This window comes from Bidens hawaiensis, unplaced genomic scaffold, assembly GCF_021521415.1.
Source record: "Bidens hawaiensis isolate Kalapana, Puna unplaced genomic scaffold, B.hawaiensis_p1.1 tig00003983_1, whole genome shotgun sequence".
Taxonomy (NCBI): domain Eukaryota; kingdom Viridiplantae; phylum Streptophyta; class Magnoliopsida; order Asterales; family Asteraceae; genus Bidens; species Bidens hawaiensis.
This window is the reverse complement of record NW_027491231.1, coordinates 722438-734472: the sequence shown is the minus strand read 5'-3', so window position 1 is coordinate 734472 and position 12035 is coordinate 722438.

Sequence of the window (12035 nt, the reverse complement as noted above, 5' to 3'; positions counted from 1 at the left end):
TGACACTCAAAACATGCCACGTGGTTGGACGCGTGTACCCGGTTGCTTAACGAGGTCATCGCGTGTCGTGATGGTCCTATATGTTAGGTCATGGCGTATGTGAAGCCACCCTAATATTGATTTGTGTGAAACTCCATCGCATAACGCGATGGGCTTATAGTTACCCCGTCGCGTATCGCGATGGTTTATTTTTTCAGAAGTTTTCAGTTTTAGTCCCTAGACTTTAAAAGTTTGACATATTTGGCTAATTTCTATAAGGATAGTTTACGTGGTGTTACATCCTCCCCTTCTTTTGAATAATCTCATCCTCGAGACTTATTGGAATAGATGCGGATACTTCTTCTTCATTTCTGACTCGAGTTACCACGTATACTCGGGTCCTCGTCTTGAATCCCATTTGTATTTTACTAACTTGAGTCTCTTGCGTTTGCGGAACTTGATCATGATGTGTTCGATTTGAATTGGTTGTTCTACAAACTGAAGTATCTCATTGATTTTAACATCTTTAAAAGGCATTGCATAAGTTTCATCATGTAAACAATTTTGTAGGTTAGATACGTGAAATACGTCATGAATGCCTTTCATTTTTTGGGTAATTCCAGTCGATAAGCAACCGGTCCAATCCTTTCAAATATTTTGAATGGTTCAACGAAACGTGGACTCAATTTTCCTTTCTTCCCGAATCGTACTACACCTTTCCAGGGTGATACTTTGAGTAGTACATTATCTACTTTTTTGAATTCTAAAGGCTTATGGCGAATGTCCGCATAGCTATTCTGTCTATATATTGCCGCTTTCAATTGTTCACAGATTTGCATTACCTGATCGATGGTTCTTTGATCAATTTTGGGTCCTGACAATTGTATATCACCTGTCTCTGACCAACATGCAAGTGTTCTACATTTCCGTCCATACAGAGCTTCAAACGGTGCCATTTAATTACTCGTATGATAACTATTGATGTACGAGAATTCCATTAAAGAAATATGAGTATCCCAACTCCCTCATAAATCAATTGCACATGCACGAAGCATATCTTTCAAGGTTTGAATTTCACGTTCACTTTGTCCTTTTTTTGTGGATGATACGCTATGCTAAGATTTAGTCGTGTCCCCATAGCTTTTTGAAAACATGAACAAAAGTTTGAGGTAAACGACTCTCTCTATCGGAGATAATGTATAGTGGCACACCATGTAAAGATACTATGTTTTCCACATATAGTTGTGCTAGCTTATCCACGCTATACGTTTCTTGTATCGGAATGAAAGGAGCAGACTTGGTATTGCATCATTTTGATGAGAAGTTTAAGGAAACATCATAATGAAATCCATAGTTATCATATTCCATTTCCATTTTGGTATTTATGGTTGTTGTAATAATCCTAACGGCTATTGTTGTTCGGCTTTACTTTAGAACAGGTTAGGCATTTTGTGACATATAGAGCAATATCTTTCTTCATACCAATCAACCAATACTCGTCTTTTAGATTGTGATACATTTTGTCATTACCCGGATGTATCATGTATTTTGACTTATGTGCTTCTTCGAAAATCTTGTCTCTTAAATTTACAAATATCAGTACCCATATTCCTTTGCGGAGCCTAAGTATTTCGTCACTTCCTTTGACTAGTTGATCAATGGTACCATTTTCCTTTTCGGCTTTAATGATTCCTTCTACTAGTGCTAACTTCTGAGCTTCTTTAATCTAGTTAGCTAAATCAATTTTGAGTTCCAATCTAAAGGATCAGACTCTTCTTGGCTTATCATGTTCTTTTCTACTTAAAGAATCAACCACTATGTTGGCCTTTCCTCCATGATATACGATTTCACAATCATAATCGTTGATAGTTTCCATCCAACGTCTTTGTCTCATATTCAAGTCTTTTTGATCAATAATATGCTTCAAACTTTTGTGTTTAGTATATATTGTGAATTTAACACCATACAGATAATGTCGTCACCGTTTCAACGGGAAAATTATAGCGCCCAATTGAAGGTCATGTGTAGTGTAATTCTTTTCATGAACCTTTAATTGTCTCGAAGCATAAGCAATAACTTTCTTTTCTTGCACTAAGACACATCCCATTCCCGTGTGTGAAACATTACAGTATATGGTAAAGTTATCCAGTCCTTCTAGCAAGGGCAAGATAAGTGCATTGGTTAACTTTTGTTTAAGTGTTTCGAATGCTTATTCTTGTTTTGATCCCAATTTAAACTTAATTTATTTCCTAGTGAGTGAAGTTAATGGAACAGTTATCCTAGATAAGTCTTGAATAAATCTTCGATAATATCCCGCTAGTCCTAGAAAACTTCGGACTTGCATTGGTGTCTTGGGTTTTTCCCATTTTGTAATTGCTTCAATATTTGCTGGGTCTACTTGAATACCCTTCTCGTTTATAGTATGACCTAGAAATTGAACTTCCGATAACCAAAGTTCACATTTAGAGAATTTAGCGTACAACTTCTCTTTTCATAGGGTTTCAAGTATGATTTTGAGATGTACTTGATGATCTTTGGACTAGGAACAAACAAGAGTGTCATCAATAAATACGATATTGTTTGCAAATACGATTCATCATATCCATAAAAACCACTGGGGAATTAGTGAGTCCAAAAGGCATTACAATGAACTCATAATGTCCTTACCTAGTCCTGAATGCCATCTTTGGTATATCTTCTTTTTGCACTATCAATTGATGGTATCCTGATCTAAGGTCAATTTTGGAAAAATGGCTTGCCCTTTGAAGTTGATCAAACAGATCATCGATCCTTGGTAATGGGTACTTGTACTTGATTATGACTTTATTTAGTTCATGATAATTTATGCACATTCTCATCGATCCATCCTTTTCTCTTAACAAACAGAACTGGTGCTCCCCATGGTGACGAAGTTGGTCTGTTAAATCATTTTTCCAACACTTCATCCAACTGTTTTGTTAGTGCATAATTTTGTAATTTATTATTATTTTAATGTAAAAAAGAATTTATGTAATTATGACCCATTCGCTAGTTATGGCTCATTCATTAAGGATGTCTAAAGAATGATCCCATTCGTTGTTAATTATAGTTCATTCATTAAGGATGTTTAGTGAATGAACCTTAATCTTTATAGGTATATGTCTATTCGTTAATGATGTTTAACGAATGGACCATAGTCGTTAACTATTATTGCCATTCGTCATGAAATGTTGACGAGTGGGGTATAGTGAATGAGTCATTCGCTATACCATAGAGATAACGTATGTAAGGAAGACGAATTAAGGCCATTCGTTACGGGATGTGTAACGAATGACAACTCGTCTACTATATAAGGCTGTTCATGCCTTAGTTAATTTAAGTGTTCTTAATGTATACAGTTATTCGGTCAATTTATCCTCTCAACACTTCAATTAATATTATCGAAAAATACTAATCACATAACGTATATCACATAACTAGATCCTCGATCAAGTTAATATGACGAATTCATATTGATTGATGCCCTAATGTGTGTTCAAAAAGTTTTATCAGAGCTAATCCAAGATTAGATTACGTGTGTGTTAAGGTATACGATATGAATTAATCGATTATTCGTTGTTTGTTTGGTTAATTAAGATCTAATATTCTGGTTTGCCAATTTTTATCAAATTAGTAGATGGATTTGATAAATTGATGTTGTATTGAGTGTGTGTGATTTGGAATTAATAGTGTATAGGTTATTGAGACTAGAATTGGAAGTTTGATTGAGATTTCGTTTGGATTAGTGGGATTTTGGTTTTTGTACGAAACAGAGGATTCAGATTGTTAAAGTAACGATTTCGGACTAGGACTAATTTGATTTCAGATGTTCGAAATGGTTTGGTTTTGTTCGCAGGATTAAGAAGGTTGGTTTGAGTGTTTGATTTTGTTATTTTGTGAAGAATTAATCAATTTATCCATAAGTTTGATTACGTTTGGATTGAAATTTGGATTGAAGTTTGGTTCTGAAAAAATTTCCAGAATCTGGAAATCACTTTGAAGATTTGAAGATTCAAGGACATTCGTTATGTCTTAAATACTTCATTCATTATCTTATTGATAGCCATTCTCTATCGAATTTTGACTAATTCGTGACACGTGCTAAGTTTGTTACAACAGATTAACAAACTTATTCGTCACTACACCTAATTCGTTATTAGCAATTTTCCATTCATTTTCAACCATTCGTTAACCATTCATCAACCATTCGTTACTCATTCGTCAACAAATTCGTCACCTATTCGTAACCCCTTCGTCTACTCATTCGTTTACTCATTCATTATCCATACGTTACTTCATTCGTTCACTCATTCGTCATCCATCCACTATTTCATTCGTTATCTCATTCGTTAAACTATTCGTGTTTGCCATTCGTCACTTGTTACTTATCATTCGTTAAGCTACTGTTCTTCATTCGCATTCTCATTCGCTATTGAATTTTCATTTAAACCCTTAAGTTTGAATTTGTTAAAGTTTGAACTTTTATTTACTTAAAATGGCTGGTTATTATGCTTCGGCTTCTCAAAATTTATTGACGCAACAAATGTTACATCTTGATACGGAAATAGGATCTCTTTCGAAATGTCTGCATCTGATGAAATTCAGTGACTTTGCCAAATGGGAACCATGTTTCAGAACACATCTCGGGTATGTACATTCTGACTGTTCTCGATGTCGTGATGATACACAGTTCATATGCTTGGAAGTGAAACTACGGATTTTACTCCAAAAGATTTTTCTCAATACTCGCAAGAGGAAAAAAAATCTTTAGAGATTGAGACTAAAGCATATTCTATTTTGACTATGGCATTACCCAATAATATTTTTCATCAAGTAGGGAGTATTAAGATATGTGCATCATTGTTTCAAGACATTAAGATGAGAAGTATGGGAAATATGTTAGAAAGCAAGAAATTGATGTTGAAGATTCAATTTAGAAACTTTAATTTATTAAAAGGTGAGACTATTGAAGAGATGCTCACTCGGTTTAATCATTTGATAGCTTAGATGAACAAGTTGAAGATGGAACCATGTGAATCTGATAAAATTGATACAGTAAAGAATGCTTTACACGGTTCATATTCAACGTTTCTAATGGTGTTTAAAGAAAACAATTATTTCAAGAATGAAGATCTAACAGCCATGGAATTATTGCCAAAAGTTGAAGAATGAGAATATGATTTAAAATGTCAGAAATCTTCAAAGGAAACTCAAGATCCAACACTATATGGAAGTTGTCTGCATTTGAATAGTTCTGCAACTCCAATTACTACATTTCTCAATAAAATTGCAATAGAGGGATCATCTAGCTATAGTGATCCTAATGTATGTTTCATCGCTTTTTGGTTTAATGACAATTCTGGGGGATCAACTACTACCAATAGTTTCACTGCACCACCAAATGTAAATATAAAGGAAGCTGAACAATATTTTTCTTTTCTTTGTGCGTTCATGACATCATATGAACACTTGGTGGGTAGTAATATTGCTACAAGTGAGTTGACTGATGAAGACTATGATAAAATTGATCCAATGATCTAGAACTTGTGGATCTCAAATGAAATATGGCCATGATTGCTAGAAACGTGAAGAAGTTTATGCAACAAACTGGTAACGACCTACCATCTAAGAACAAACGGGTTGGTTTTGACAAATTGAAGGTCAAATGTTACAATTGTCAAGAGTTTGGTCATTTTGCCAAAGAATGTGATAAGCCAAAGAAGGAGTATAATGGACCTCGAAATCAAGACAGAAATTCTAGAAAGAAGATTAATGATTCTCTTGAAAAGTCTTCTGGTGGTAATTCTTCTAAAGTTTCAGGATAACAAGCTCTTCTCTTTGCTGAAAAGTAAATTATACAAGTTTCTAAATTCTTCATTTTTGTTAAATGAAATTACTTAGGTGTCTTGTAAACAAAAAGGTTCAAAGAATGGTTTAGGTTTTTTTGAAGTTCCTCCACCTTTCATAATGATTATACTACAAATTCGTCTGTGGGAAATGAAGAAATTGTTATTGAACCAGTCATCGTTAAGAAAAAACCTAAATTGGTCAAAAAAATGACAATTTTGATGGTCAATCTTCAACTCAATAACCTCATATTCAAAGTAACAAGGTCTTTGTTGAAAATGTTGACAAGGTAATCATTGAGGATGTAACTGAACCTGAAATTATACACAAAAAGCAGAACATTCCACGTTCAAATCACATTTTGTGTGAAACTCATGAATTTGAGGAGGATGTGTATGGTTCAAATGCATCTATAGTGAAAAGGAAAAACATGTTAAGCGTAAGGCTAAGAAATCAGAAAAATCAAAGATTTCTGATGAGGATTTGATGTGTTTCATCAATCATGTTCCTCCTAAGGCAACCATTGGTTGAGTGTTTAAATTGAAAGGTATTAGCAAAGTATTTGCTGAGAAAGACAGTCCACTAAACCTTATCAAGCTTGAATTGATAGAAGCGTCTTTCAAAATGAAACTTCCAAGATACAAGATCTTGAACATGCGTTTGTTAATTCCAAAGCATCAAATACGACAGATCCCTTGGTCAAGGCCAAACAATTATTAAAATCTGCTAAGAAAGTTCAATTTGTTAGTTTAACTGGAACTGACACTATAGAGAGTTTTTCAAATTGTTAAATCTTGATTTTTACATTAAAAAGAAATCTGTTACATTTGATGATTTGGGACCTATTCTTGGTGTTTTTCATCAATCTTCTACTGCACAAGTTTCTACTAAACAACAACGTGAGCGTGTTGACATGAGAACATGTTTTCTTTGTGGTGAACAAGGTCTTGTTGTCAGAAATTGTGGAAGGAAGAAATCACAGAATCTTCATTCGTTTATCAAGGAACAAACCAAACCTGTTTCTATGACTAAAGAAAATATGAAAAGAACTATGTCTTGTGATGATGAGACTCACATCATGTTTTCAAATGTGAATCCTCGCAAAGTGATTCAAGTTAGTGAAAATTCGAGTAATTTAAAACACAAATTTGTTCCTACGAAACCAATTTGCAAGAATGTTAACACAAATGTAGTTCAAGTTGCATATTTGAGACGAAAGTCGAAAAGACCTGTGACTTACTCACAAGCAGCTAAATCGCATTTGGAATCAGTCAAAGTTAACATTTCAAATGAAATTAAATACGTGCCCAAGACTGAGGCCCGATCTGCCTTTTTGAACTAATCATTTTTCCTCTATGTGAAGAGTTCATCCAAGACTATATCTGGTTAAAACTGGATTATGGATAGTGGATGCTCTCGTCATATTACCTCCAATATTAACCTCTTATCAAATGTCAAGAATATTCAAGGAGGGTATGTATCTTTTGCTGGTAATTCTGGAGGAATGATTACTAAGGAGGGAGATGTTTCAAATGGTCACATTACATTTGAAAAAGTTAATTATTGTGATAAAGTGGATCATAATTTGTTGAGCGTGTCTCAAATTTGTGATAAGAGGTATACCACTGCCTTTAATGACAAGGAGTGCATAATACTAAAACCAGGATATGTCATTCCCGAAGACATGGTTGTTATGCGATTTCCTCGATCAAATGATATTTATGTTCAAAACATGACTTCTAAGATAACCATTTCGGTTGAAACGTGTTTTGTCTCAAAAGCAACTGAGAAAGACTCGATTCTGGGTCATATGCGTATGTGTCGTATTCATGTTAAAAATATGAACTATCTTATGGCTAATGATTTGTTTGATGGGGTTTCGTTGAAAAACTATAAACTGACCGATCACTGTGTTGTATGCAAAAAGGGCAAATAGAAAAAGAAGTCACACCCTTCAAAGTTAATTAATTACATTGATACTCCTTTAGAATGACTTCATATGGACTTGTTGGGTCCTATGAATCTTGTGAGTATTGCTGGAGATTGTATTGTCTAGTGGTCACTGATGACTATTCAATGTATTCATGGGTGTTATTTATGAGTTCGAAATATCAGACACCTATTCTTGTTCAAAATATAATTGTCAGGTCCCCGATTTCAGATGGATCTTACTTAAATCATGTCATAACTCACACATGTAAATGTGTTGACAAGAGAGTTAATGAAGGGTTGCTATATTTAGAAAGATTACCGTTTGTTAAAGGCGGAATCAGTAACAAACATACGGTTGATAAATAAGTATTCAAAAGTAATCAACACAAACAAGAATCTACTCAAAAGTTTTCCATTCATATAATATCAATCATACAAAGTGGATAATTGTTTTGGGGTTTCTTGAAGGACAGGTGTCACACACAATATTCTTTTTTTAATAAATGTGGTTGTCTGCCTTGTTTGTGTGTGTGTCCCTCTCTAGGTGTGCCCTAAATTATTCTATTTATAGACCTGACACCTGTGGACAGCTGTCATTCCTTCTAGAAACCCTATCCGATAATACATATTCAAACTACATATTCAGAAATATTCTAAGTGTAAAACAAGTCTTCCGGGTAGGCTTTGCATCAATCTTGTCTTTCCGAGTATGCTTGGCCATCCTTCATAACTTGGTAACATAGAAGTGTGCTCGGGATCAGTTTCTGGGTAGACTATTATTGAAGAGTATTTTACCAAGTAAAATACTCACCGGGTAGACTTCAATCTTCTTGGCTTTATCAGACTTTGCCCGACAAATCCTTACGAGCAACCTTGTTCTTCAATGGTCCTATCAACTCCTTGCATGGAATGAGCTTATTTGCAAAGTGTGCTTGGAGGCACTTTACCTTGCTAGAGTTGAATCCTGCCCGATGATACTTGTGATACTTCATTAAACACTAGGCATACCCGGACCATCTTTATTAATGAATACCTTTCCCGATCTCCAACTACTTGGTTTCTTGAGCTTGGTTAGCCTAAAGCTTACTCGGAAGTGAACTTTACTTGGCTATGAAGAACAAACCTGCTTGATAAAGTGATCCTTGCTCGGACTTGCATATATTAGTGAACCATACCCGGTAACGTACTAATTAGCAAACCCTGCTCGGACATTCACTAAAGACTTAGTGAAGTTAACCTTGCCCGATAGACAAAATATCGTGCCCGGCCAAGTAAAAGCATGCTCAGAGGTCTAAGGTGTGCCCGGATCCATACTTAGCGAATTCTGAGGAGGTTGAGAAGATTCCATTCTTCCATCTGATCAGTTTTGTGTCAAATCTTGACTCAACAATCTCCCCCTAGATTGGAACACCTCAGCTGACCCAAAATATTTCTAAGGTTACTTACACTTAATCAAAATACACATCAAATTAAAAGTTAAATTACACAATCAATAAATGTAAACAAGTTACATATTCAAAAGATTGTCATAAGACATTATAAATTAAAATCCTAGTCTAGGAATTTTCAGTTAATCCAGAGATGTTTGTTTAGACATGGAAAGTCCAACTTTTCTTGCTCTCTTAAGAACCTTAACAGTTCCGATTGCGTAGCACTTGTAGGCCTTTGCCTTACATTATAATTTGAGAGATGCAGTGCTGCAATCACAGACAATTGCCACAGATTGAACATTCTGAAGTCAGTTTTAGAGAAGATCTTCACAATCTTTCCATTTTCCATCATAATATTCAGATGTTCAGTCCTGGAGTCATAGAATACCCCATTTGGCATGACATTGTTATTGACTGAACGATTTTTAGCTTTTACTCCAGTCTTGATGAAAGGTTTATCCATCAGTTGTATCTGCTTTGTTTTCTCTTGACAAATTTCAGACATTTTCCTTTTCTTTGTTAAGTTTTGTTTCAATGCAGAGGATGTTGTCTTGTTGCAGATTGGTTTTTCTTCGGATTTCCCTTTCAAAGTCATTTTAGAAAGATCAATCATCTTTCTGGATAATCCCTTGTTCTTTGCTTCTAGAGACTGAGCAGCTTCTTTCTTCTTGTTTAACTGTAGTCCTTTCATTTTCTTGAAGTTGCTCAAAATTTCTTTTCTTGTCATGTCTTTTACTAAGTCAAAGGGAATTCCATTTTTTACCAAAAATTTTGGTTTTCCACCACACTTGCTCAAGAATTTTTGAATTTTCACTTCTTGTTCCAAATTATCTTTCAATTTCAAACCTTTTAGTTCATTGTCTTGAGTATTATTTTCTTCACTTAAAGCCTTTGAAATCTTGTCAATGACAGTGTCTAGTTTCTCCTTTACCTCTTTCTCTGGTTCTTCTAGCTTGATCAGTTTGAGCAGAGAGACTAGCACACCATTTGGAATTTCTTGATCATTCAAGCTTTTTTCAATCAGTTCTTGAGGCACATCCTTCTGATTAACATTCTTCACTTCATCTTTTAGCCTTTTCTCATCTTCAAACATTTTCAACAAACTCTCTTGTTCTTCAAAGTATCGGTCAACATTTGATTTAGAAGATCTTTGTCTTTTATTTCAGTCATTCTTTGTTCATAGATCTTTTGGGCATTTAACCCAGATTCATCAATGTCTAGGATTGTTGGCTTTTCTTTTTGTGAAATAAGAATCTGATGTTTCTCACCTTCTAGAGCAATTCTTTTCCTTTTAGTTTCTTTCTTTCTTCAAGATGTTTTATTTCCTCTTTTGGAAATTTGTCAGTTTCATCATAAGCCGAAAGCAGCATTAAAGAATTCTTTCCCTGATCCATTGATTTCTCCCCCTGTTTTGGGGCAGCTGAGGTCTTCTCAACCTCAGTTATTAGGGTTTGAACTCTCTGGAATGCCTTCTTCAGTTCTTCAGAAAGATGATGTTTGTATGACTTGGAATTGCTCATAGTTGGATCCATATCTGATTTTCTGTTAACAGATGAACATACAATAGTCTGTTAGATCTATAAGAAAGTGTAAATAAGAAAGAAATAAGGATTAATATTAGAAAGAATAGATCAAGTCAAACCGTCTTCTTGAGAGATATTGAAACCTACACACAGAATAAATGTGAGTGATAGGAAGTTTCAAAACTGAAATATATAAAGACAATCTCTTTAATAGAGTTTAAGACAAATTTTAATTACATATCTGTATTAAAGAAAATGTGGATAAAGTTCTGTAAAGTTTGCTTTTCTTTTGTATGTCAGATAAAGAGAGAATCTTGAAAAGTGTTTTGTCTTTTAGCTTATAAATTACTTATCTATTTAAGGAATGGTTTCTTTATCTTTTTAAAGGTGTGTCAAAAATGGTAAAATTTGTAAAGATAAATTTACAAAAAAAAAAAATAAGTAAAAATGAAGATAGCTTATTTGAAATACCAGATGCCTTGAAAACTTGATCAAAAGACAATTAATCAAGTAAAATATCAAATAAACATTCTTGCTAGGAATCAGTTAAGATCCTCATATAAATTTCTTAAATTTAAATTAAGATCTTAATCTAACATAAACCCTATCAAAATCCGAAACATATTCAATCAATCATACTAAACACATATTCAATCAAGCATACTTGAAAACATAGTGTGCCCGAGCAACCTTCACAATGTTAGTGTGCCCGAACAACCTTCTTATTACAAAGTATACCCGAATAATCTTCCTACAGTACAATGTGTGTCCAGAAAGGAACAAGGTTTGCCCGAAAACACTTGTAATTTCAAGTATATTAAGAGAACAAAAGTGTACCCGAAATATAAAGTGTGTTTGGAAAACAAGGTTTTCCCGAAAACACTTGTAATTTCAAAGAAAACATATTCACACACAAAGCTTACTTAGTGTACTCAAGGAGTTCACAAAGTTTGCTTGGAATAACAATCAGCATATAAAATGCGAGGCTTGCCCGAAACAATCATATCTTGTTAAAAGGCTAGCTAAAACACATACTTATCTCAAGACTTCAAGCGTGCCCGGGAAACTTGTACAATGGTGTAACTTACCCGAAAAGTGCAAACACTCCAAAGCATTCCCGAAAATCATAAACTTAGTCAAAAATGACAAAGCTTGCTCGGAAAGGTTGTGAATCATCAAACCTTACCCGAAAATGCATATTAACACATATTCAACTGTTTTGTACCCGGAAAGGTTTGAGAATATCATACCTTCCCCGAAAATACATATACACACATATTCAACTGTTTTGTACCCGGAATGGTTT